The 24,750-nt window shown below is 46.9% G+C and overlaps 1 long non-coding RNA gene across 1 annotated transcript; it reads left to right on the forward strand.

Moving 5' to 3' along the window:
• On the forward strand, window positions 1-23,211 carry LOC116969633. The gene is made up of 3 exons (XR_004410870.1): window positions 1-15; window positions 748-752; window positions 23,094-23,211. It is a non-coding gene; the product is annotated as an uncharacterized LOC116969633 (long non-coding RNA).
• Window positions 23,212-24,750: the final 1,539 nt, after the last annotated feature.

The following is a 24,750-nucleotide window of genomic DNA, read 5'->3' on the forward strand; positions in this document are numbered from 1 at the left end:
AACTTTTTTAATGACGTAAGCTAATTTACCTCTTGCATATCTTCCTATATAATATAAGTATGTAATTCATTTCTACGTTAATCGAAGACTATTAATTATTAATCATTGTTATCAATCATATACAGTATTAAATTTTAATGAGAAATGTTAATGTTAATAATTTTAGTGGTAATATAGATATTTAATAAGTATTAGTTGTTACATATATAGTTAGGCATGAATATACAGATAATAATATTGATTAATAAACAAAAATACAAAGTTCACGGTTTTATCCAATGTCCTAGTCCATTTCGGTTTCCGAATGTCCTTAAAGCTCTTAAAAGAACTTTAAAGGTCCTTTTAGATCTGGCTTGACTCCTAAGGAGTAATGTAAATTCTTCAGTCTATGGTCATGTTACTGACTTCTTTGGCATATTCCAGTGCTTTTTCATGGTCTATAAAAAAGTGCTCCTTGGACTTGTAGAGGACTCTTAGTCTTGCGGGGTAAAACAAGCTGTATTTCAAATCAGGTACATTCTTCAGTATTCTCTTTGTCTCAGTGAACAGCGCTCTTTTCTTGAAGACTTCTGCCGGATAATCTCAGTAAATACTGAATCTCACACCTTCAAAAAGGAGCTGTCCGCCTCGAACAATTTTCTTCATTATATCATCAAATTCATGATCCAATTGCACCTTTACGATAATTTGTCTTGGACGGGCATCATCTTGTGTATGACGTCCCTGCGCTCTATGAGCTCGACCGAGTGAAGGTTTGTGATCCAATTTTAAGGCTTTTTGTAATAGGTCTGCCACAAAATCCCGAGTGCCCATTTCCTTCTCACTTCCTTCTTTCACCCCTACAATTCTTAGATTCTTACGTCTTTGACGCCCCTCCAAATCAATACACTTATCATTTAATTTGATCACCATATTGGAGAGGCGTTGGTTTTCAATAAGGAGTCGACTTACAGTTTCCGCACTTGTCGTCACCGATTTCTCAAGTTCGGTTATCGCTGTTCTATGTTGGTCAAGTATGTGATAAATGGGGTCCACCTCCGTTTCCACCGAAACAAGCCTGGTTTCCAGCACTTCCATCTGATCCTTGATCTCTTCCTCCCTCGTCTTCTTCCAGATTTCCAGCATTTGTTGAACGGTAAAAAGCATTTCTGCTTTAAAATCTACCTTAAAGGAGTCAAGTTCCTCTTTAAACTTCTCTCCAAACTTCTCTCCAAAGGTTTTCATTTCGGCAGAGAGAAAGATTTTAAGATCCTCCATTTCAGACTTTTTCGGTTTCATTTTCTTCGGAGGGTCTTCCTGGGCCGTCGTTGTAACTGAGGTCGAGGCCTCTGTAGGGCCTTCCTCTTCCTTCTGCGGTTTCCCTTTACCGACTTTTTTTTGTGTCCCACGGGGGGGGGGTATGTTGTAACGACATACCATAAAGTCGCGCGCCTGATGACGTCACGCAGGCAGCCGTTCAGATCGCGATCGCTGCAGGTAAGACCCGATTTTCTCCCGTTTTAAATTTCTTCGGCACGGAGCTAGTTGGCGCTGGACTCAAGCCTCCATAGCGCCACCGGAAGTAAAACATTTTTTAATTAAGAGAGGGACATTATAATTTAAGAGGGTTGTGTACTTTTGAAAAATGTAAAGTGAGAACCAATGTAAAATATAGATGTGTCTCAGTTTTGGGAGTCAAAATATGGAATGGGCTTAGTTGAAATTTTGTAGCTCTCTGTCGAGTTTCAAAAAAAGTCTTAAAATGTAAAATAATTAAGGATTATGAAGTTAAATGATTAAAGTAAAATAAGTAAGGATTACAATTTAGTGTAATTTTTTCCCCCTTTGGGATTACGTGAAGACCCCGCCAGTACGCATGCGTTCAATCTTCAAAGCAGCGGTGTGAAATCACAGACAGCAGTAAATGAACTGAACATAATAAGATTAGAGAAATAGGATACCAGTTGAATTTTATGATCGAGGGTGGTTGTGGATGGCACGTAATCCCTCAACCGATCAGAGCCCACGTCTGCCTCCCTCACGTGAGTGACTACGTGAAGTTTTAAAGTTCTGTGATTTCATGCCGTGGAAACGAGTCCAGGCGTCATACACTGCATCAGCAGGCCAATGATGAGTGAACATTAAGAATGCATTCAGACATGACATAGATATAGACATGTTGATGCTATTAATGAATAATAGCGGCAATAGTAACCTCCTTCAACCTGGAGGAAGTATGAACCATACCTAACAGAGTTGGCAAATACCCCTGATCTGGCAATTTGTTTATTCTGAATATTTGGACAGATCAATAGTTTGATCATCCTGCAACCGATAGGATGTGGTCCATCCCTGCTGCTGAGGTATAGCGGTCCTGGTGGAGTGTGACTAAATGTCAATGTACACTCCTGTATGTGCCAGACCCATATAACCATCTGGAGAAGGTTCGGAGTGATTCCTTCTAACAAGGTTTTATGTAACTAACAATATTGCTGTCAGTCTATAAGGCTCTTAGGAACCTTGACATACTAGTGTAGATGCATGATCACACGCAACCAAAGGTCCATGGGATATGCAACATCTAGTTTAGTCTTGTGTCCCTGTCTAATTTGCTTGGCTAATCATAAACAAAACATGTTATTATAGCCTGCAGATATGATCATCCTATCCACTGTAGCAATGACTGGACCCATAGCGCTGTACTCAGTGCCATGGCATAATCACTAGTACGTGAGTATGACCATGGACAGGGATGTTGCTGGTGCCCATCGGTGAAGTGACATAGTACAATGTTAACAACCCATATCTCTGCGTCCCTAGGCATGGGAGGTTTTAAGTTGACGATACCTTCATATTCTAAATGTCAGAGGGTGAGACCGGACAGAGTGGGTTATGTTCTCCGCAGCCAAATGATGAGGAGGTACTTCAGGCACAGTAATGGAAAATTAACTTAATGTTATAATCCCATAAAATTGAATTTCCATGTGTCAGTCATCTTTGCTGAGTTAAACGCAAGGAAGCATAAACAATGCTTCCCATCTCCTATGCAGATTGCTGCTATTTGGTGCTAACCCTGCAATCTGTAGTGAGCACTACTAATGCTTATGGTTTGACAACCCGAGCCACAGGAATGATCTCTCAGAGTCTGTAAGTCTATGAATAGATTATATCATGCAGAGGATGGTTTCAACATCACAACTGAACCAGCATCTTATTTATCCGGAAATAACCATGCAAGGTGTTATGCTCATTCTTCGCCTCAGCGGGAGCCATAGGTATATAACCCAGGCAGGCACTATGAAACCCGGAAGCGGGGATCTTGCTGAATTTTGCAAGACCCGTCTATTGAGGCCAAATGGAGGAAGAAATAAAAGAACATTCCTCCCTCGTGTAGCGAGAATGCACCCTTCGCCACTATATGCCTCGTTCACTGTTGATTGAGCCTGGATGCAAGCATTTCAATAGTTAGTGTTCCATTGATCCACAATGTCATGAAATACTTTGTGATCACACATTCATTCTGTGTTGTCATTGATTTGCATAATAATACACCAGTGTTAAATGCAGTTTGGTAAAACTATCACCGGATACTTAGATTTGATTGTACCTTTGCGATTAACATATACCACCACCAAAGTGTATCACCTTGGACTTGTGCATGCAGTTTATGCATATCCACCTTTAATGCACAGAATGCACCTGGTGTCCATTGGCAGTTGATACCATGACTGAACACTTGGTAACTCATGCGAATCCCAACTGCCTCCGTAACTAGAGATGGTATTAGTAAATTACCCATCTTTGGGCAATAGCACCAGTTTGGAAATACGAAAGATTTATGGACAAGATGTTTAAAAGATGGCGGATGTGCAGGAGTGGGCGCCATCAGTGTATGGCAGCCTGCCCGCAGTCCGTCTCTTCACCCTTTTTTATTTTAAGTCCTGTTAAAAAATGTTAGTTAGTTAGTTGGAGGTCTTTTATGTGGGGGGTGGGGGGGGGGGAGGAGGAAGGGGGAAACTTTAATTCTTAGTCCCCTACCTGGTCGGAGAGGCAGCATCCCTCCGAGCTGCTTCTTCGCCCTGTCCTTGTGGCCTACCATCGAGAATGGAGTGGCGTTTCCTGTCGGGACCGGCCGGGACTACAGCTTCAGCGGCGGCTGTGCAGCGCTGGGATACCAAAACGGAGCGGGCGATGCCTTACCGGGTCGCCGTGAGGTAAGCTCCAGAGCGCTGTGGCCACTGACTCCCAACATCGAGGAACTGTGGCTGCGGGCGTCCGGCCACAGGCAGTGCCGCGGAGTCTGGGATCGAGTTGCCATGGAGGAGGCAGCCGCTCCAGACTTTCCAAGCCGCTGAGGAATGTTTCACCCAACGCCGGATGTTCCATCTTCACAGCAAGAGGGCCCTGAAAATCATCGGACTGGCTGCAAGGCCACAAATGGGTCCCGACCTCGGGTGTTTCAGAGGAAGAGGACTTAACTTTCTGGTGCCTTTCCCCAAAGTGGAATTTTTTGATTCTGCTGTGGGGGGACGTTTGTGCTGAACTCTATAATGTGTTGTGTCCATTTTCTTTATTTTTTAACCTTTTTCTATGGTTTGTATGGAAACATTATCTATTTTATGTAAAGCACTTTGGTAATGCGAGTTGACTTTAAACGAGCAATATAAATAAAACTTACTTACTTACTTAGTGGAGCAAAGCTGTCAATCATTGTGACTTTGAAAGTTTCAGCAGCAAAATAGCAGAGGTCTAATTTTTTTGTCTCAGAGCTGATCCCAGACAAATAAATGTATGATTGTATCCCAACATTCTCACAAAATAGCACAAAACGACCTTCGAGTAAGGGATTTAACTGCATGTCCTTTTTAAAACCTTCTGCTGCAGAAGCAATGCTCCTCCCGAGCTTGGTCTCGTGGTCGTAGTTTGTTACAGCTGGGGTTCCCTCTGTGGTCCTTGTAGAAACAGTTCCATTGCGGGTTATTTCTCCCCAAGCTTTTCCTCCGCGGTCCTTATAGCATGGCTTCTCCGCCATGTTCTCCAGTCGGGCTTCCCGCTTCCCACCTCCCCCCCCGCTTCCCACCTCCCCCCCCCCCCCCTTCTCACCTCCCCCCCACCCCCGAAGCAGGCTACCCCCCCTGATCTGGGTATCCCCGCAGTTACTGCAGCCGGGATATCCCCGCGGTCCCTATAAAAGGGATAGCCGCGATTATAAAGTCGGGAGTAGGGGGGTGGGGGGTGGTAGCCTGCTTCGGGGGGGGTGGGTGTTATATGAAGCCGCTGGTTTTATTGCCAGCGGCTCAGTAGGGGACTTACCGCCGTCCACTCCTTGCATCCCGCAGTAAACGGAGCGGGTTCTCCAGGTGCCTCCGGCTCCAATGTGAAGCCGCTGGCTCCACCGTCAGCGGCTCGAAGGCGATTCCACCGCCGCCAACTCCCCGTGTTCCGCGGTCTCCCGAGCGGGTTCTCCACCAATATGAAGCCGCTGGTTCTACCGCCAGCGGCTCAAAGGTGAATTCACCGTCGCTCGCTACCCGCATTCTGCGGTCTTCCTAGAAACATAGAAACATAGAAATTAGGTGCAGGAGTAGGCCATTCGAGCCTGTCATTGTTCGACCCATTCAATATGATCATGACTGATCATCCAACTCAGTATCCCGTACAGCCTTCTCTCCATACCCTCTGATCCCCTTAGCCACAAGGGCCACATCTAACTCCCTCTTAAATATAGCCAATGAACTGGCCTCGACTACCCTCTGTGGCAGAGAGTTCCAAAGATTCACCACTCTCTGTGTGAAAAAAATTCTTCTCATCTTGGTTTTAAAGGATTTCCCCCTTATCCTTAAGCTGTGACCCCTTGTCCTGGACTTCCCCGAGCGCCTAGGTCCATGGGCGGGATACCCCGTGACCGAGTTCCCTGAAGTTCATGACTGGGGTCTCCCCTCCGTCCCGACTTCGCCCCGGACTTTTAGCAGGACCTCTAAGTAGAGGTTCCTGCAAGAATATTTAAACCTGAAAAGTTTTTCAAAAAACTTACCTCAGTTCTGTTGCTGGCAGGAGAATCACGTCCACCCTACCAGTCGTAACGCAATGCGGTAGACGATAACACGCATGCGTACTGGCGGGGTCTTCACGTAGTCACTCACGTGACTCCAAAGTAAAATCCAACTATTTCCTGTCTCCAACTTTAATTTAGCCAATTTAGTTTTCTGGGCCTGATTTGCCCTTTCGACAAGTCCAGCAGCCTGTGCTCGATAAGCACAGTGCAGTTGTTGCTGGATGCCCAGCTGTTCGCAGAATTCTTTATTAATTTGCCCAATGAAATGAGGACCAGTGTCAGAGCTAAGCTGAATTGGAATAGCGAATCTGGGGATAATTTCTCGCATAAGCACCTTGACAACAGTAGCCGCTTTGTTATCAAGTGTTGGATAAACCTCAATCCATCTGCTGAATACATCGACAATCACAAGTACATGCCTGTAACCTTGGCACTTCTCTAGCTCGATGTAATCCATTTGAAGAGTTTCAAAGGGACCCATGGGCAAAGGTGTTCCCCCATCCTCTCGACCCACTCCTTTCCCAGGATTATATTTCTGACAAATAATACAGCAGCTACTCACTTTATGGGCCAAAGTCTGTAATCTTGGATGCCACCAAGTAGCGGAAAGAGCATCACCAATTGCTCTGGCACCACAGTGAGTCGCAAAATGCATACACTCCACAACCCAAACTGCAAAAGGACCTGGCATACAAGTCTGCCCTGCCAGAGTGACCCACAATCATGACATGCACTCTATTATACATTCAAGCTGTTTCCATAATCATATATATCCCCTATATATCCTCCTGCAACTGAATGATTTCCGGGATGGTTGGCATTGGCTTTTCTGAGGGACACTTGTTACATAGAGTTACGTAAAGCTACTACGCAGTTTAATAACTTATTAGTACAGGGTCTGCCTCCTGTTATGGTGCAAATAATTAAAGTTTATCTGGAATGGGCAAACAAAGCAGCAGACGGTATGCGACGTGCCGTATGTGCACACTTGCCAAATGCTAAAAGCGAAAATACCCCTTCACCTTGAACCCGTGTCCTCTGGTCCTCGATTCCCCTACTCTGGGCAAGAGACTATGTGCGTCTACCCGATCGATTCCTCTCATGATCTTGTACACCTCTATAAGATCACCCCTCAACCTCCTACACTCCAAGGAATAGAGACCCAGCCCTGCTCAAGGAAGTTTCCACAGAAATGGAAACAAGTAACTGCAGATGCTGGTTTACCAAAAAAAGAGACAAAAAGTGCTGGAGTAACTCAGCAGGTCAGGCAGCATCTCTGTGGAGAAATGTGGACAGGTACAAAGTGCTGGAGTAACTCAGCGGGTCAGGCAGCATCTCTGTGGAGAACGTGGACATGTATAAAGTGCTGGAGTAACTCAGCGGGTCAGGTTAGATGCCTGGCAAGGCCAGCAGCAAAATCAAGAACGAGTTTCACCCCCGGTCACTCCCTCTCCTTTCCATCGCCTCCATCTACACCTCACGCTGCTTCAGCAAGACCAGCAGCATAATCAAGGACCAGTCTCAACCCCGGTCACTCCCCTCTCCCATTGGGCAAGAGGCACAGAAGTGTGAAAACGAACGCACACACCTCCAGATTGAGGGACAGTTTCTCCCCGTCTGCTCAATATGTAGTACGCCGTCACGGTGGTGCAGCAGGTAGTGCTGCTGCCTCACGGCGCCAGAGACCCGGGTTCCATCCCGACCACGAGTGCTGTCTGTATGGAGTTTGCTCTTTCTCTCTCCCCGTGACTTGCGTGGGTTTTCTCCGGGCGCTCCGGTTTCCTCCCACACTCCAAAGACATACGTGCGGGTTTGTAGATTAATTGGCTTCTGGTAAAGATTGTAAATTGTCCCCTAGTGTATGTGTAGGTTAGTGTTAGTGTGCAGGGATCGCTGGTCGGCGCAGACTCGGTGGGCCGAAGGGCCTGTTTCCGTGCTGTATCTCTAAACTAAACTAGTGTGTGAACGGGCGATCGCTGGTCAGCACGGACTCAGTGGGTCGAAGGGCCTGTTTCCGCGCTGTATCTCTGAACTAAACTAATGTGTGAACAGGCGATCGCTGGTCGGCACGGACTCGGTGGGCTGAAGGGCCTGTGTCCGTGCTGTATCTCTAAACTAAAGTAGTGTGTGAACGGGCGATCACCGGTCGGCACAGACTCGGTGGGCCGAAGGGCCTGTCACCGCACTGTATCTCAGAACTGAACCAAACTCAGCGGGCGGGCGGGCTAGATTGTAATCATGTACAGTCTTTCCACTGGCTGGTTCGCACGCAGCTGAAAATAGTTTTCACTGTAACTCGGTGCATGTGACAACAAACTAAACTAGATTTAATATTCGTGCCAAGAGTATAGACCTCTTTACTCCTATACTCAACTCCTCTTGTTATGAAGACCAACAGGCCAAAACTGCACACAATACTCCAGGTGTGGTCTCACCAGGGCCCTGCACAACTGCAGAAGGACCCCTTTGCTCCTATACTCAAATCCTCTCACTATGAAGGCCCACATGCCACTAGCTTTCTTCACTGCCTGCTGTACCTGCATGCTTACTAGTCAAGATTCAAGAGTGTTTTATTGTCATATGTCTTGCTATTGAGGGAGCCCAGCGTAGGTTTACAAGGTTAATTCCCGGGATGGCGGGACTGTCATATGCTGAGCGAATGGAACGGCTGAGCTTGTACACTCTGGAATTTAGAAGGATGAGAGAAGATTTTATTGAAACATATAAGATTGTTAAGGGTTTGGACACACTAGAGGCAGGAAACATGTTCCTGATGTTGGGGGAGTCCGGAACCAGGGGCCACACACACAGTTTAAGAATAATGGGTCGGCCATTTAGAACGGAGACGAGGAAACACTTTATCACACAGAGAGTTGTGATTAATAGCTATTTATGACTATGAATAGCTATTAATGACTATGATATAGTTGGGATCACGGAGACATGGCTCCAGGGTGACCAAGGCTGGGAGCTGAACATCCAGGGATATTCAATATTCAGGAGGGATAGAGAGAAAGGAAAAGGAGGTGGGGTAGCGTTGCTGATTAGAGAGGAGATTAACGCAATGGAAAGGAAGGACATTAGTTTGCAGGATGTGGAATCGGTATGGGTAGAGCTGCGAAACACTAAGGGGCAGAAAACGCTGGTGGGTGTTGTGTACAGGCCACCTAACAGTAGTAGTGAAGTTGGAGATGGTATCAAACAGGAAATTAGAAATGCGTGCGACAAAGGCCAAACCGTTATAATGGGTGACTTCAATCTACATATAGATTGGGTGAATCAAATTGGCAGGGGTGCTGAGGAAGAGGATTTTTTTGAATGTATGCGGGATAGTTATCTAAATCAACATGTAGAGGAACCAACGAGAGAGCAGGCTATTTTAGACTGGGTATTGAGTAATGAGGAAGGGTTAGTTAGCAGTCTTGTTGTACGTGCCCCCTTGGGCAAGAGTGACCATAATATGGTTGAGTTCTTCATTAGGATGGAGAGTGACATTGTTAATTCAGAAACAATGGTTCTGAACTTAAAGAAAGGTAACTTTGAGGGTATGAGACGTGAATTGGCCAAGATTGACTGGCAATTAATTCTAAAAGGGTTGACGGTGGATATGCAATGGAAGACATTTAAAGACTGCATGGATGAACTACAAAAATTGTTCATCCCAGTTTGGCAAAAAAATAAATCAGGGAAGGTAGTGCATCCGTGGATAACAAGGGCAATCAGGGATAGTATCAAAGCGAAGGATGATGCCTACAAATTAGCCAGAAAAAGCAGCATACCGGAGGACTGGGAGAAATTCAGAGACCAGCAGAGGAGGACAAAGGGCTTAATTAGGAAAGGAAAAATAGATTATGAAAGAAAACTGGCAGGGAACATAAAAACTGACTGCAAAAGTTTTTATAGATATGTGAAAAGAAAGAGATTAGTTAAAACAAATGTAGGTCCCTTGCAGTCAGAAACGGGTGAGTTGATCATGGGGAACAAGGATATGGCGGACCAATTGAATAACTACTTTGGTTCCGTCTTCACTAAGGAAAACATAAATAATCTGCCTGAATAGCAGGGGACCGCGGGTCAAAGGAGTTGGAGGAATTGAGTGAAATCCAGGTTAGCCGGGAAGTGGTGTTGGGTAAATTAAATGGATTAAAGGCCGATAAATCCCCAGGGCCAGATAGGCTGCATCCCAGAGTACTTAAGGAAGTAGCTCCAGAAATAGTGAATGCATTAGTAATAATCTTTCAAAACTCTTTAGATTCTGGAGTAGTTCCTGAGGATTGGCGGGTAGCAAACGTAACCCCACTTTTTAAGAAGGGAGGGAGAGAGAAAACGGGGAATTACAGACCAGTTAGTCTAACATCGGTAGTGGGGAAACTGCTAGAGTCAGTTATTAAAGATGGGATAGCAGCACATTTGGAAAGTGGTGAAATCATTGGACAAAGTCAGCATGGATTTACAAAAGGTAAATCATGTCTGACGAATCTTATAGAATTTTTCGAGGATGTAACTAGTAGCGTGGATAGGGGAGAACCAGTGGATGTGGTGTATCTGGACTTCCAGAAGGCTTTCGACAAGGTCCCACATAAGAGATTAGTTTACAAACTTAAAGCACACGGCATTGGGGGTTCAGTATTGATGTGGATAGAGAATTGGCTGGCAAGCAGGAAGCAAAGAGTAGGAGTAAACGGGTCCTTTTCACAATGGCAGGCAGTGACTAGTGGGGTACCGCAAGGCTCAGTGCTGGGACCCCAGCTATTTACAATATATATTAATGATCTGGATGAGGGAATTGAAGGCAATATCTCCAAGTTTGCGGATGACACTAAGCTGGGGGCCAGTGTTAGCTGTGAGGAGGATGCTAGGAGACTGCAAGTTGACTTGGATAGGCTGGGTGAGTGGGCAAATGTTTGGCAGATGCAGTATAATGTGGATAAATGTGAGGTTATCCATTTTGGTGGCAAAAACAGGAAAGCAGACTATTATCTAAATGGTGGCCGACTAGGAAAAGTGGAGATGCAGCGAGACCTGGGTGTCATGGTACACCAGTCATTGAAAGTGGGCATGCAGGTGCAGCAGGCAGTGAAGAAAGCGAATGGTATGTTAGCTTTCATAGCAAAAGGATTTGAGTATAGGAGCAGGGAGGTTCTACTGCAGTTGTACAGGGTCTTGGTGAGACCACACCTGGAGTATTGCGTACAGTTTTGGTCTCCAAATCTGAGGAAGGACATTATTGCCATAGAGGGAGTGCAGAGAAGGTTCACCAGACTGATTCCTGGGATGTCAGGACTGTCTTATGAAGAAAGACTGGATAGACTTGGTTTATACTCTCTAGAATTTAGGAGATTGAGAGGGGATCTTATAGAAACTTACAAAATTCTTAAGGGGTTGGACAGGCTAGATGCAGGAAGATTGCTCCCGATGTTGGGGAAGTCCAGGACAAGGGGTCACAGCTTAAGGATAAGGGGGAAATCCTTTAAAACCGAGATGAGAAGAACTTTTTTCACACAGAGAGTGGTGAATCTCTGGAACTCCCTGCCACAGAGGGTAGTCGAGGCCAGTTCATTGGCTATATTTAAGAGGGAGTTAGATGTGGCCCTTGTGGCTAAGGGGATCAGAGGGTATGGAGAGAAGGCAGGTACGGGATACTGAGTTGGATGATCAGCCATGATCATATTGAATGGCGGTGCAGGCTCGAAGGGCCGAATGGCCTACTCCTGCATCTAATTTCTATGTTTCTATGTTTCTATGAGTCTGTGGAATTCTCTGCCTCAGAGGGCGGTGGAGGCCGGTTCTCTGGATGCTTTCAAGAGAGAGCTAGATAGGGCTCTTAAAAATAGCGGAGTGAGGAGATATGGGGAGAAGGCAGGAACGGGGTACTGATTGTGGATGATCAGCCATGATCACATTGAAAGGCGGTGCTGGCTCGAAGGGTCGAAAGGCCTCCTCCTGCACCTATTTGCAATTGTCTATTGACCTGGATGGGACAATGACATTCTTACTTGTGGCAGCACAACAGAATATGTAAATATGTCAACATAATACATAACGGGGGAAGAGAAATGTTCAATGAATAACGAATATAGTACAGTAATTATAGTATTTTGCAGTTCAGAGCTCAGAGCTTATTTGTTGCTGTGTTTAATAGCCTGATCAGCGACTGATGTACAAGGACACCAAGGTCTCGTTGTACTTCCCCTTTTCCTAAACTGACACCATTCAGAGAGTAATCTGCCTTCCTGTTCTTGCCACCAAAGTGGTCAACCTCACCTTTATCCACATTAAACTACATCTGCCATGCATCTGCCCTCTCACCCAACCCGTCCAAGTCACCCTGCATCCTCATCGCAGCTCACACTGCCACCCAGCTTTGTGTCATCCGTAAACCCAAACTCTCCACAAGACTCCCTTCAATCGCCTCCATCTACACCTCACGCTGCCTCGGCAAGGCCAGCAGCATAATAGAGGACCAGTCTCACCCCCGGTCACTCCCTCTTCTCCCCCTCTCCCATCGGGCAAGTGGTACAGAAGTGTGAAAATGAACACACACACCTCCAGATTCAGGGGCAGTTTCTTCCCAGCTGTTATTGGACAACTGAACCATCATAGCACAACCAGAGAGCAGTCCTGAACTACTATCTATCTCATTGGTGACCCTCGGAATATCCTTGATCGGTCTTTCCCTTGCACTTAAGTGTAAGAACGATCCCAGGAATGAGTGGCTTAATGGATGATGAGCGGTTGTCGGCACTGGGCCTGTATTCGCTGGAGTTTAGAAGAATGAAGGGGGACCTCATTGAAACTTTCCGAATAGTGAAAGGCCTGGATATAGTGGATGTGGAGAGGATGTTTCCACTAGTGGGAGAGTCAAGGACCAGAGGGCACATCCTCAGAATTAATGGACATTCCTTTAGGAAGGAGCCAGAGGTTGGTGAATCTGTGAAATTCTGTGCCACAGATGGCGGTGGAGGCCACGTCAGTGGATATTTTTAAGGCAGAGATAGATAGATTGTTGATTAGTGCGGGTGTCAGGGGTTATGGGGAGAAGGCAGGAGAATGGGGATAGGAGGGTGAGATAGATCAGCCACGATTGAATGGCAGAGGAGACTTGATGGGCCAAATGGCCTAATTCTGCTCATACCCCTTATGACCCTTACCACCTTATAACTAAACATTATTCCCTTATCATGTAATCTATACATTGTAAATGGCTTGCTTGTAAACATGTATTGCCTTTCCGCTGACTGGTTAGCACGCAACAAAAGCTTTTCATTGTATCTAGGTACATAAACTACATTGTATCTAGGTATATAAACTATATATCTAGGTTTCATTGTATTCGGCGGCTTCGACCACCCCGGGCCGCGGAGCTGAACCGGCCCGTTCGCGGCGCTTGGATTCAGCCGCGGGACTGACATTACTTACCATCGCCCGGCGGGGTCACAATATCGGAAGCCTGGATCGCCTCGGCGCAGAGGGAGAATAAGAAGGAAAGAGACAAAAACTTAAGGCTTTTGCCTTCCATCACAGTGAGGAGTATTCAACTCACTGTGGTGGATGTTAATTTGTGTTTTTTGTGTGTGTTTTTTGCCATTTTTTACTATATGTAGGACTGCAAGGCAACAAAATTTCGTTCAGACCGCAAGGTCTGAATGACAATAAAGGCTACTTTACTTTACAAGTGGCAATAAACTTAGGCTGTGGGCCGAGCATCAAAAATGTGTCCAGAAATCATTTTTTGTGACCCAAGTCACAGAACTACATAACATTTTCCACAGATTTAGTTGAAATATAATTAAGAAGTAAGTCATAACCCGTCATTGCCGAAAGTTGCACATTAATTAATAAACTAATTAGAAAATGAGATCGGGGAAGTAACCGCCATCTAGTGGTCAATGCCCACATTACACCATGGGCAGCCTATTTCCATGTTGCAGTCCATTTAAACTATATATATTATGCCAATATATATATATCTTGTAAATATGACTGTAGTCATATATAATTAAGTATAATTATATTATATAAAAATAATATGATGAATATAATTGTGTGTTTTTTTAATGACACTGTGGCAGAGGTCCTGCTCCTGAACCAGCCTAATTAATGGGTTAGGGCAGTTCTTGTGGGTTCCTTCCTTTACTCAACCCCACTGACTGCCAGGGAGTATTTTACATCTTTTCATGTTTTATATTATGTAAGACAATATCGACATATCAATGAGGAAATTAAACATTTATGCATGTCCAGGTAGATGGGATGGCAAGTCTGCAAATTATCAAATTAGTGTTCATTAAAGCACAGTGCATTTCCACACACAACACTTTTGTGTGGACAGGCTCTGAAGAGTAGAGGGGCAGAAGCTGCAGAATTTTTTTTTCATATTACTTAGGTCTGCATGGACTTCAATTCATAAAATGTCAACCTCTATTTAATGTCAATGAGACTTCCACTGTGATTTACTATCATTGATAAGTTAGTTCAAGTGGAGGGTCAGGCAGAGGCTACAGAAAAAAAATCTCATAGTCATTAAGTCTGCATGGACTTCAATTCATAAAATTTCAACCTCTTCTTAATGTTAATGAGTATAACAATAGGTTACTACCATAGAAAAAATAGTTCAAGTTCACATATCACCAATTCATTTAGACAGAAACATCAACTATTTCTGACCATTTCTCACTCCAATGGAAGCCTATAAAGTGCGATCAATATCCCTCCGTTTTTCTCCCTTTGTCGTGGCCTGGAAATTGGCTGCTGCAGACGGCAGTATATACGGCCTCCCCCCCCCCCCCCCCCCTGGCGGAGATGATCCAAACACACCCCGTGGCTCCGCGTTCGCGAATCGGACGCTTCTTAATTGAGATCGCGGCTTCACTATATTAAGTACCTGGGCCCCACGGTCGAAGCACTTTATCCCGGTAAGTTATCATAGGCAGCTCCGAGATTAGATGTCAAATACTTATTACACTACAGCAAGCTGGCATTAGTGAAAATGTTTAATTTACCTTGTGTTATGGATACACATAGTTTAGGCCCTCAACTACATGAATGAGTTAATGAATGAATGAGTGAGTGAGTGAGTGAGTGAATGAATGTACAGCCTCCAAATCTCATTTTTTCACATTATAAAAGGGTGCAATTAAATTAATTAAAGTCCATACAAATAGATTTTCATAAATTCAGACTTTAGATCTTACCTTTCAGTTAGAGTTGATTCCTGGCTGTCTTCTTTGTGTGGCAGCACCTCAGCAGCAACTTTGCTTTCAAGGCTTTCTTCCATTTCTATCCACTTAGCAGCACATTCTTCAGACTTCTTAATGCTTTTCTTACTAAATTCATTTACCCTGCTGCAAGTTTCCACGACATGTATTCCACAGAACTAGAAAGAACCTTCATCGGAATCTCCAGTAAAACAGGCATCAGTCAAGTCCTCTCAGCCATGTTGTGTGCTCCCTGCCTAGCTAGCCTGAAACAAAGTGCGTGACTGGCATACAACTCAATGTTAAACGTGCTTTAATTGGACTAAAAATACCCCAACATTTTCTGGATTTTCTCTAAATTAATAAAAAGTCTTGTTCATGACGGGTTTCAGGGGGTGATTTAGATAATATGTGTACACAATGTGTGAAAATTTCATGTAGTTCTTTGACCTGGGTCACGAAACACTGGAATAAAGCTCCTCAGCCCACAGCCTAACTAAACTGATCGATGAGACCAACGCAGGCTCGGAGATCGTTTCGCTGACCACCCCCGCTCAGTCCGCCTAAACCTACCTGATCTCCCGGTTGCCAAACACTTCAACTCCCCCTCCCATTCCCAATCCCACCTTTCTGTCCTGGGCCTCCTCCATTGGCAGAGTGAGGCCCAGCGTAAATTGGAGGAACAGCCCCTCATATTTCGCTTGGGCAGTTTACACCCCAGCGGTATGAACATTGACTTCTCTAACTTCAGATAGCCCTTGTTTCCCTCTCTCTCCATCCCCTCCCCAGTTCTCCCACTAGTCTTACTGTCTCCGACTACATTCTATCTCTGACCCGCTCCCCCCCTCCCCCGACATCAGTCTGAAGAAGGGTCTCGAGCCGAAACTTCGGCCATTCCTTTTCTCCAGAGATGCTGCCTGACCCGCTGAGTTTCTCCAGCACTTTGTACCTGTCCGCGTTCTCTACAGAGATGCTGGCTGACCCGCTGAGTTTCTCCAGCACTTTGTACCTGTCCGCGTTCTCTACAGAGATGCTGCCTGACCCGCTGAGTTACTCCAGCACTTTGTGTCTACCTTCGATTTAAACCAGCATCTGCAGTTCTTTCCCACTCCGTAGTAATTAAATAGTCCTTTTCAGAATGACAGGCAGTGATTAGTGGGGTGCCGCAAGGCTCGGTGCTGGGAACACTATTATTATTTACAATATATAAAATCATGTATAAAATCATGAGAGGAATAGATCGGGTAGACGCACAAAGTCTCTTGCCCAGAGTTGGGGAATCGAGGACCAGAGGACACAGGTTCAAGATGAAGGGGAAAAGATTTAATAGGAATCTGAGGGGTAACTTTTCCACACAGAGGGTGGTCGGTGTATGGAATGAGCTGCCAGAGGAGGTAGTTGAGGCTGGGACTAAGAAACAGTTGGACAGGCACATGGATAAGACAGGTTTGGAGGGATATGGGCCAAACGCAGGCAGGTGGGACTAGTGCAGCTGGGACATGTTGGCCAGTGTGGGCAAGTTGGTCACTCTATGACTATATTAACGTTTTAAACGAGGGAATTAAATGTAACATCTCCAAGTTTGTGGATGACACAAAGCTGGGTGGAAGTGTGAGCTGCGAGGAGGAATGCTATGAGGATGCAGGGCGACTTGGACAGGTTGGGTGAGTGGGCAGATGTATGGCAGATACAGTTTAATGTCGATAAATGTGAGGTTATCCACTTTGGTGGCAAGAACAAGAAGGCAGATTATTATCTGAGTGGTGTCAGATTAGGACAAGGGGAGGTGCAACGAGACCTGGGTGTCCTTGTACATCAGTCACTGAAAATAAGCATGTAGGTACAGCAGGCAGTGAAGAAAGCAAATTGCATGTTGGCTTTCATAGCGGGAGGATTTGAGTACAGGAACAAGGAGGTTCTACTGCAGTTGCACAGGGCCCTGGTGAGACCACACCTGGAGTATTGTGTGCGGCTTCGGTCTCCAAATTTGAGGAAGGACATTCTTGCTGTTATGGGAGTGCAGCGTAGGATCACCAGGTTAATTGCTGGTGCTGGATTGAAGGGCCGAATGGTCTACTCCTGCACCCATTCTCTATGTATCTAAGACTGTATCTCCATTTGGTATATCTGAGAAGGCACAAAGTATTGGGTACAGAAGTTGGGAAGTCACGTTGCAGTTGTACAAGACGTTGGTGAGGCCGCATTTAGAGCATTGTGTTCAGTTCTGGGCACCGTGTTAGACAATAGACAATAGATGCGGGAGGAGGCCGTTTGGCCCTTCGAGCCAGCACCGCCATTCAATGTGATCATGGCTGATCATCCACAATCAGTACCCCATTCCTGCCTTCTCCCCATATCCCCTGACTCCGCTATTTTTAATTGCACTATCTAGCTCTCTCTTGAAAGCATCCAGAGAAGCTGCCTCCATTGCCCTCTGAGGCAGAAAATTCCACACTCACCACTCTCTGTGAGAAAAAGTGTTTCCTCGTCTCCGTTCCAAATGGCTTACTCCTTATTCTTAAACTGTGCCCCCGTTCTGGATTCCCCCAACATCGGGAACAGGGAGAGGTTGGGGCAGCCTGGGACCCAATTTTTACAGAAAGACAAATAAACAACAAATCTTGCTCACAAGAACACTCGAGATCAGAGACACTCTTTCTAAACCACAACAGTAAGTAGATCTCCCAGAGATTCCTGGTCCCTGTTCTATAGAAATGGAAGCAGCCACTTTGGAGACAGGTGATAAGTGATAGGAGCAGAATACGTCCATTCGGCCCACATTTCTATTCCGCCATTCAATCACGTCTGATCTATCTCTCTCTCCTAACCCCATTCTCCTGCCTTTTCCCCATAACCCCTGACACCGGCACTAATCAAGAATCTATCTATCTCTGCCTTAAAAATACCCACTGACTTGTGGCCTCCACCGCCGTCTATGGCAACGAATCCCAGATTCACCACGGAAAGTGGTAGGGGATACTATATGTGTAAGTGCGTGCGTGTGTAAGTGTGTGTGTGTGTGTGTGTGTGTGTGTGTGTAAGTATGTGTGTGTGTGTGTGTAAGTGCGCGTGTGTGTGTGTGTGTGCACGTGCGTGTGTGTAAGTGTGTGCACGTGCGTGTGTGTGTAAGTGTGTGTGTGTGCGCGCGCGCGTAAGTGTGTGTGTGTGTGTGTGTGTGTGTGTGTGTGTGTGTGTGTGTGTGTGTGTGTGTGTAAGTGTGTGTGTGTGTGTGCGCGCGTGTGTGTAAGTGTGTGTGTGTGTGTGTGCGCGCGTCTGTGTGCGTGCGTGCGAGTGCGTGTGTACTTGTTCAATTTAGTTTACTTTAGAGGTACAGCGCTGAAACAGGCCCCTCTGCCCACCGAGTCCGTGCCGACCAGCGATCCCCGCACACTAACACTATCCTACACACACAACACACACTGGGGGACAATTTACAACTTTACCGAAGCCAATTAACCTACAAATCCGCACGTACGCCTGTGGAGTGTGGGAGGAAACCGGAGCACCCGGAGAAAACCCACGCATGTCACGGGGAGAGAACGTGCAAACTCCGGACAGACAGCACCCGTGGTCGGGATGGAACCCGGGTCTCTGGCACCCGTGAGGTAGCAGCTCTACCCACTGCGCCACCGTGTGTTGTCTTGCCCTGGGGGGGGGGGGGTGGCTCAGATGGAGATTTGGATCACGGGGGTCTCGGGTAATGGCTCCAATCAGCTCTCCTCACCCCGTTGCTGGTATTCATCTCGTGTAGCACAGTCCAACCTCCCTCCCCCTCCCTCCCTTCCCCTCCCTCTCTAACTCCCTCTTTCCCCTCCCTCATCCTCTCTCTCTCCCTCTCTCTCCATCCCTCACTCACTTCCTCTCTCCATCTCTTCCTTTCTCCCTCCCTCTCTCGTCCACTCTCTCTCTCTCTCCCTCCCTCTCTCACTCCCCCCCCCCAATCCCTCCCTCTCTCTCCCTCCCTCTCTTCCTACCTGTATGAAATACTCTTGCAGGAGACAGTCGACCCACGGATCAGAAACCTGCAGAGGCCGTATCTCGTTCGAAATGTCACAGCATTTAATTAGAACCTGCTCAAGCTGAGGAGGGGGAGGGGAAGAGAGAGGGGAGGGGTGGAGGGGAGGGAAGGAGAGCTAAGGATTCGAAGGGCCCACTCTTGCCCAAAGTTGTAAATATCCAGTGAATCGGCCTCCACCGCCGTCCGTGGGAACGAATCCCACAGATTCACTACCCTCTGGCTAAAGAAATTCCTCCTCATCTCCTTCCTGAAGGAATGTCCTTTAATTCTGAGGCTGTGACCTCTGGTCCTCGACTCTCCAACTCCCTCCACTCCTTTTCTCCCCTCTCTCTCCTCTCCCCTAAGCCTCTCTTCCTCCTCTCTCTCACCCCTCCCTTCCACCTCTCCCCTCCCCCTTCTATCCCTCCCCTCACCTGCTCCCTCTCCTCCCCCTCATCCCCTCTCCTCCCCCCATTACCTCCTCCCCCTCATCCCCTCCCCACTCCTCCCCTCTCTCTCCCTCTCTCCCCTTCACCTTGTGGATCTCAGCCTCTCCCTCGGCTGCTCCGGCGAATATATCGCACTCCTCCTCGGCCAGGATCTGAAAAACGACCGCGCAATTATGTTGTTCCAGCGGCGAGCGATCTCCGTATCGGCTCCACAACTCAGTGGCTGCTTTAGTCTGGTACCTGGAGATCAGAGAAGAGGAGAGGGGATGATAGGAAAGGGGAGGAGAGGAGGAGAGGAGAGGGGAGGAGAGGAGAGGGGAGTGATAAGAAAGGGGAGGAGAGGGGAGGAGAGGAGAGAAGGAGAGGGGAGAGGAGAGGGGAGATGATAGGGAAGGGATGATAGAGGAGGAGAGGAGGGGATGATAGGGAAGGAGAGGAGATGGGAGGGGAGGAGAGGTCAGCAAAATAGTCAGCAATGTCTTTGAAATGGTCAGCATCCTGGAAAAACAAACATTGTACCTGATATAATCATCAGATATTAATTCCAAAACAGATTTTAAAATATCATTTATATATTTAATATAGGACAATTCCAGGATATTGAATCATAACTTAAAATTACCAGGTAACTTCTTCAGAATAGAAATGAGGTATTTCTTCACTCAGAATATAGTGATTTTTTTTCTAGGGTTGAAAGAAATGTTGTTAATTGCATCCCAGCAAGATTAAAATATTATTGATTCAAAGTAATAAACCATGAGAAGAAACTGCATTTAGGGTGCAGGTCAGCAGTGATCTGCCTGAAAGGTCCAGACCCAAATCTTGCCCCTCAAGATTCGAGATTGCATCTTCCAGTCAACCAGTATCTACATCGTCAGCTTCCAGCCAACAGACATCAGTGTCTACGTTTCTGGCAATGAAGACAGTGACTAACATGGGCTTCCCCCACACTAAAGTCAGGAGCAGCACCCAGTGGCTGCTGCAAAACCATTATTGTAAAAAAATAATACATTGTCGGTGGTAATCAGCAAGCCAGGCAGCATCTGTGGAGGTAGAAACTGTGTGAATGTTTCAGGTTAATATTCTCTCCTCACAGCTGGGGAAAGTTGCCAGATGGAGACAGACAACTGGAAGGATGGGGGTCTCAATGGCCTCAGTCCCAGATCAATATTAAGGTCAGTGATCCACTCCAGAGCCCAGGGAACTCATCCACTCCTCACTGACACCAATCCCTGGGGTTGTGATGGTCTGAGAAGGAGCAGCAGCATCTTCCCCGTTCCCAGGCCCCTGAGAGAGAGGACATTAATCCGGCATCTTCTGCCCATTCTCCATGTCAAAGTTCCCTGGAGTCTGACCTCTGAGCCCTGTGTCCCAGACATGGTCTCTCTCGTCTCCTTCAGCAACTCCTGGATCTCCCTTCCTGAGCTCAGACACACACTTCTCCTCACCTCACCTACGCTCACTTCTCCTCACCTCACCTACACCTCGACTAAACCCCTCGCCTCAACCAAACCTCACTATCAAAGGTAGATAAAAATGCTGGAGAAACTCAGCGGGAGAGGCAGCATCGATGGAGTAAAGGAATAGGTGACATCTTCAGTCTGAAGAAGGGTCTCGACCCGCAGCTTCACCTATTCCTTGTCTCCATAGATGCTGCCTCACCTGCTGACTTTCTCCAGCATTTCTGTCAACCTTCCATTTCCCAGCACCCGCAGTTCTTTCTTAAACCTCAACTAATGAACCTCACCTCATCTAAACTTCACCTCAACTAAACCTCACCTCGACTCAACTTTACCTCATCTAAACCCCTCAATCACCTCGACCAAACTTCACCTCAGCTAAAGCACAACTCAGCCAAATACAGTTTGGCAACTTTCCCCGCTGAGTTTCCCCAGCAATTTTGTGTACCTTCAGCCAAATACATACCTGACTAAACCTTGCTTTGATTAAACCCCTCGCTTCATCTAAACCTCACGTTGACTAAACTACTGCTACTTCTTCTATGTGGTGTTTTTTGGCGGTTGGCAAACAACTTTTTAGTGCATTACCGCCACCAACTGGCATGGAGTGTGGATCAAACAACACCATTACATATACTAATAACCTATATCCTTCCGAACAAATTGGTTACCCTAAGAAAATGCAACAGGATTTGATAGCACTTATATGAACTTCCTTGCAAAATATCTACCAAATCAAATTGTATTCTTTCTTTTCTGAACTGCTCACTCATCCGTTCTCTCTCCTCCTCATACCTCTCACAATGTACAATGACATGCTCTATTGTCTCTTCTTGCCCACAGTATTCACATCTACCTGTATTATGCTTGCCTATTATAAAAAGTGTACTGTTCAGACCAGTGTGTCCAAATCTGATTCTTGTTGACTAAACTTCACCCCCAACTAAACCATTTATAGCCCCTCCCCCGTTGGCGGCGGATCACGTCATGTGCGCGGCGGCTCCAAAAGGCAGCTAAAGCCGTTGGTCGCGAGAGCCGGGTGGGGGGTGAAGTGAACGCGGAGAGTGGCGCAGGCGCGTTCGCCACAGGGCGGGCCACGGGCTGGACGTCGACGTCAACGTCAACGACAACGTCAACGTGCGTGCGCCCCCCCCCCCCACACCGGCTCTCGCGACCAACGGCTTTTGGCGCCTTTTGCCGCCGTGGGCTGGAGTTGTCCACGTGACCCGCGCTCTGGGTGCAGCCGCCGCTCACGTCACGTGAGGAGCCGCCAACGGCCGGGGGGAGGGGGAGGGGGAGGGGGAGGGGCTATAAATGGTTTATAGTTGGGGTTGGGTTGGGATTGAGGCGAGGTTTAGTTGGGATTGGGGTTTAGTTGGGGTTTAGTTGGGATTGGGGTTTAGTTGGGGTTTAGTTGGGATTGGGGTTTAGTTGGGGTTTAGTTGGGATTGGGGTTTAGTTGGGGTTTAGTTGGGGTTGGGGTTTAGTTGGGGTTAATTGAGGTTTAGTTGAGGTGAGGTTTAGATGAAGCGAGAGGTTTAATCGAAGCAATGTTTAGTGAGGTGACGTTTAGCTGAGGTGAAGTTTGGTCGAGGTGATTGAGGGGTTTAGTTGAGGTGAGGTAAAGTTTAGTTGAGGCGAGGTTTAGTAGTGAAGTGTGAGGTTTGGTTGAGGCGAGGGGTTTAATTGAGGCGAGGGGTTTAGTCGAGGTGTAGGTGAGGAGAGGAGAAGTGTGTGTCTGAGCTCAGGAAGGGAGATCCAGGAGTTGCTGAAGGAGACGAGAGAGACCATGTCTGGGACACAGGGCCCAGAGGTCAGACTCCAGGGAACTTTGACATGGAGAACGGGCAGAAGATGCCGGATTAATGTCATCTCAGGGGCCTGGGAACGGGGAAGATGCTGCTGCTCCTTCTCAGACCATGCACCATGTATCAGGTACAATGTTTGTTTTTCCAGGATGCTGACCATTTCAAAGACATTGCTGGCTATTTTTCCAAGGAAGAGTTTGAAGAAATAAGTGACTGGAAGATGCTCCGTTATAAGAATGTGAAGTGGAATTATGAAGCCATACTTGCCATTGGTTTGTAGAAAATATTCCCTGCCTATATTTATTTTTCCTTTTTGCCAATTTCTAATGATGGATGCTGACATGAGTGTTTCCCCCCCATATGAAATCTAAATAGATATGTGCTTTCTGGGAGCAAGTCCTTGGTTAGATCCTTCCACCTTCCATTTCATTCCACTGGTATATTTTGAGAATGAGACTGAGGTCGGCCGGCTTCACCCTCTGCTGCGCTGCATCAATACGCGGCTGTTGTGAGTTGTTTCCCCAGTCTATATCCGATGCATTTGCAACGTGGTCCCTGCTCCTCCGGCCGCCGTGAGGCTCCAGAAGTGGCAATGAGTGCATGTGTGTGTGGGACCCCGGTGAGTGTGGGCGGGAGGGAGGGTGAGGGCAGCGTCAGGAAATGGAGGCGAGATTCAAGGAACTGCAGATGATTTATTTTAGTTTCGAGATACAGCACGGAAACACCCTTCGGCCCACCGAGTCTGCGCCGACCAGCGATCCCTGCACATTAACATTATCCTGCACTCACTAGGGACAATTTTCACATCTACCAAGCCAATTAACCTACAAACCTGCATGTGGGAGGAAACGGAAGATCTCGGAGAAAATCCACGCAGGTCATAGAAACATAGTGCAGGAGTAGGCCATTCGGCCCTTCGAGCCTGCACCGCCATTCAATATGATCATGGCTGATCTTCCAGGTCACGGGGAGATTGTACAAACTCTGTACAGATGGCACCCGTAGCCGGGATCGAACCTGGGTCTCCGGTGCTGCATTCACTGTAAGGCAGCAACTCTACCGCTGCGCCACTGTGATGGATTACAAATAAAAAACAAAATGCTGGAGTAACTCAGCGGGTCAGGCAGCATCTATGCAGGACATGGATAGGCAACGATTTGGGTTGAGACCCTGGGAGGAGGGACTGTTGTGAGGAACCGAGGGGAGGAGGGTCTGAGTTGTGAGGGAGACTGAGGGACAGGGGGTGTCTGTGGGTAAGGGGTGAACAGTTCCTCTCACAGAACAGTGCTTCTTTCATCATCATCCCTTCCACAACAGAGCACTCCCTTCTCACCGCTCCTCCGGCAGCTTGCTCTCCTCACCGCTCCCCCTACAGCGGTTCCCTCCTCCCGCAGCACTCCCTCCTCACCACCACTCCCACAGCACAGTTTTCTCTCCTCAGTACCCCTGTCAGAAACCCAGGCATTCTAACCCAATGGACAGACTAGGAGAAGACCAGAATGAAGACAGAGAAAAAGACAAAGTGGGATGTGTCCCGGCTAGTTTAGTTGTAGTTAAATTCAGAGACACAGCGTGAAAACAGGCCCTTCAGCCCATAGAGTCTGTGCCGACCAGCAATTACCCGTTCACATCCTTATCTATGTTTAGTTTAGAGATACAGTGTGGAAACAGGCCCCAGACAGCACCCATAGTCGTTGGTGCAGCAGTAGAACGTCCGCCTTACAGCGCCAGACAACCGGGTTCGATAGTGACTACGTGTGTTTGTTTGTATGGAGTTTGTACGTTCACCCAGTGACCTGCATGTG

This window comes from Amblyraja radiata, unplaced genomic scaffold (assembly GCF_010909765.2).
Source record: "Amblyraja radiata isolate CabotCenter1 unplaced genomic scaffold, sAmbRad1.1.pri S91, whole genome shotgun sequence".
NCBI classification, from domain to species: Eukaryota; Metazoa; Chordata; class Chondrichthyes; order Rajiformes; family Rajidae; genus Amblyraja; species Amblyraja radiata.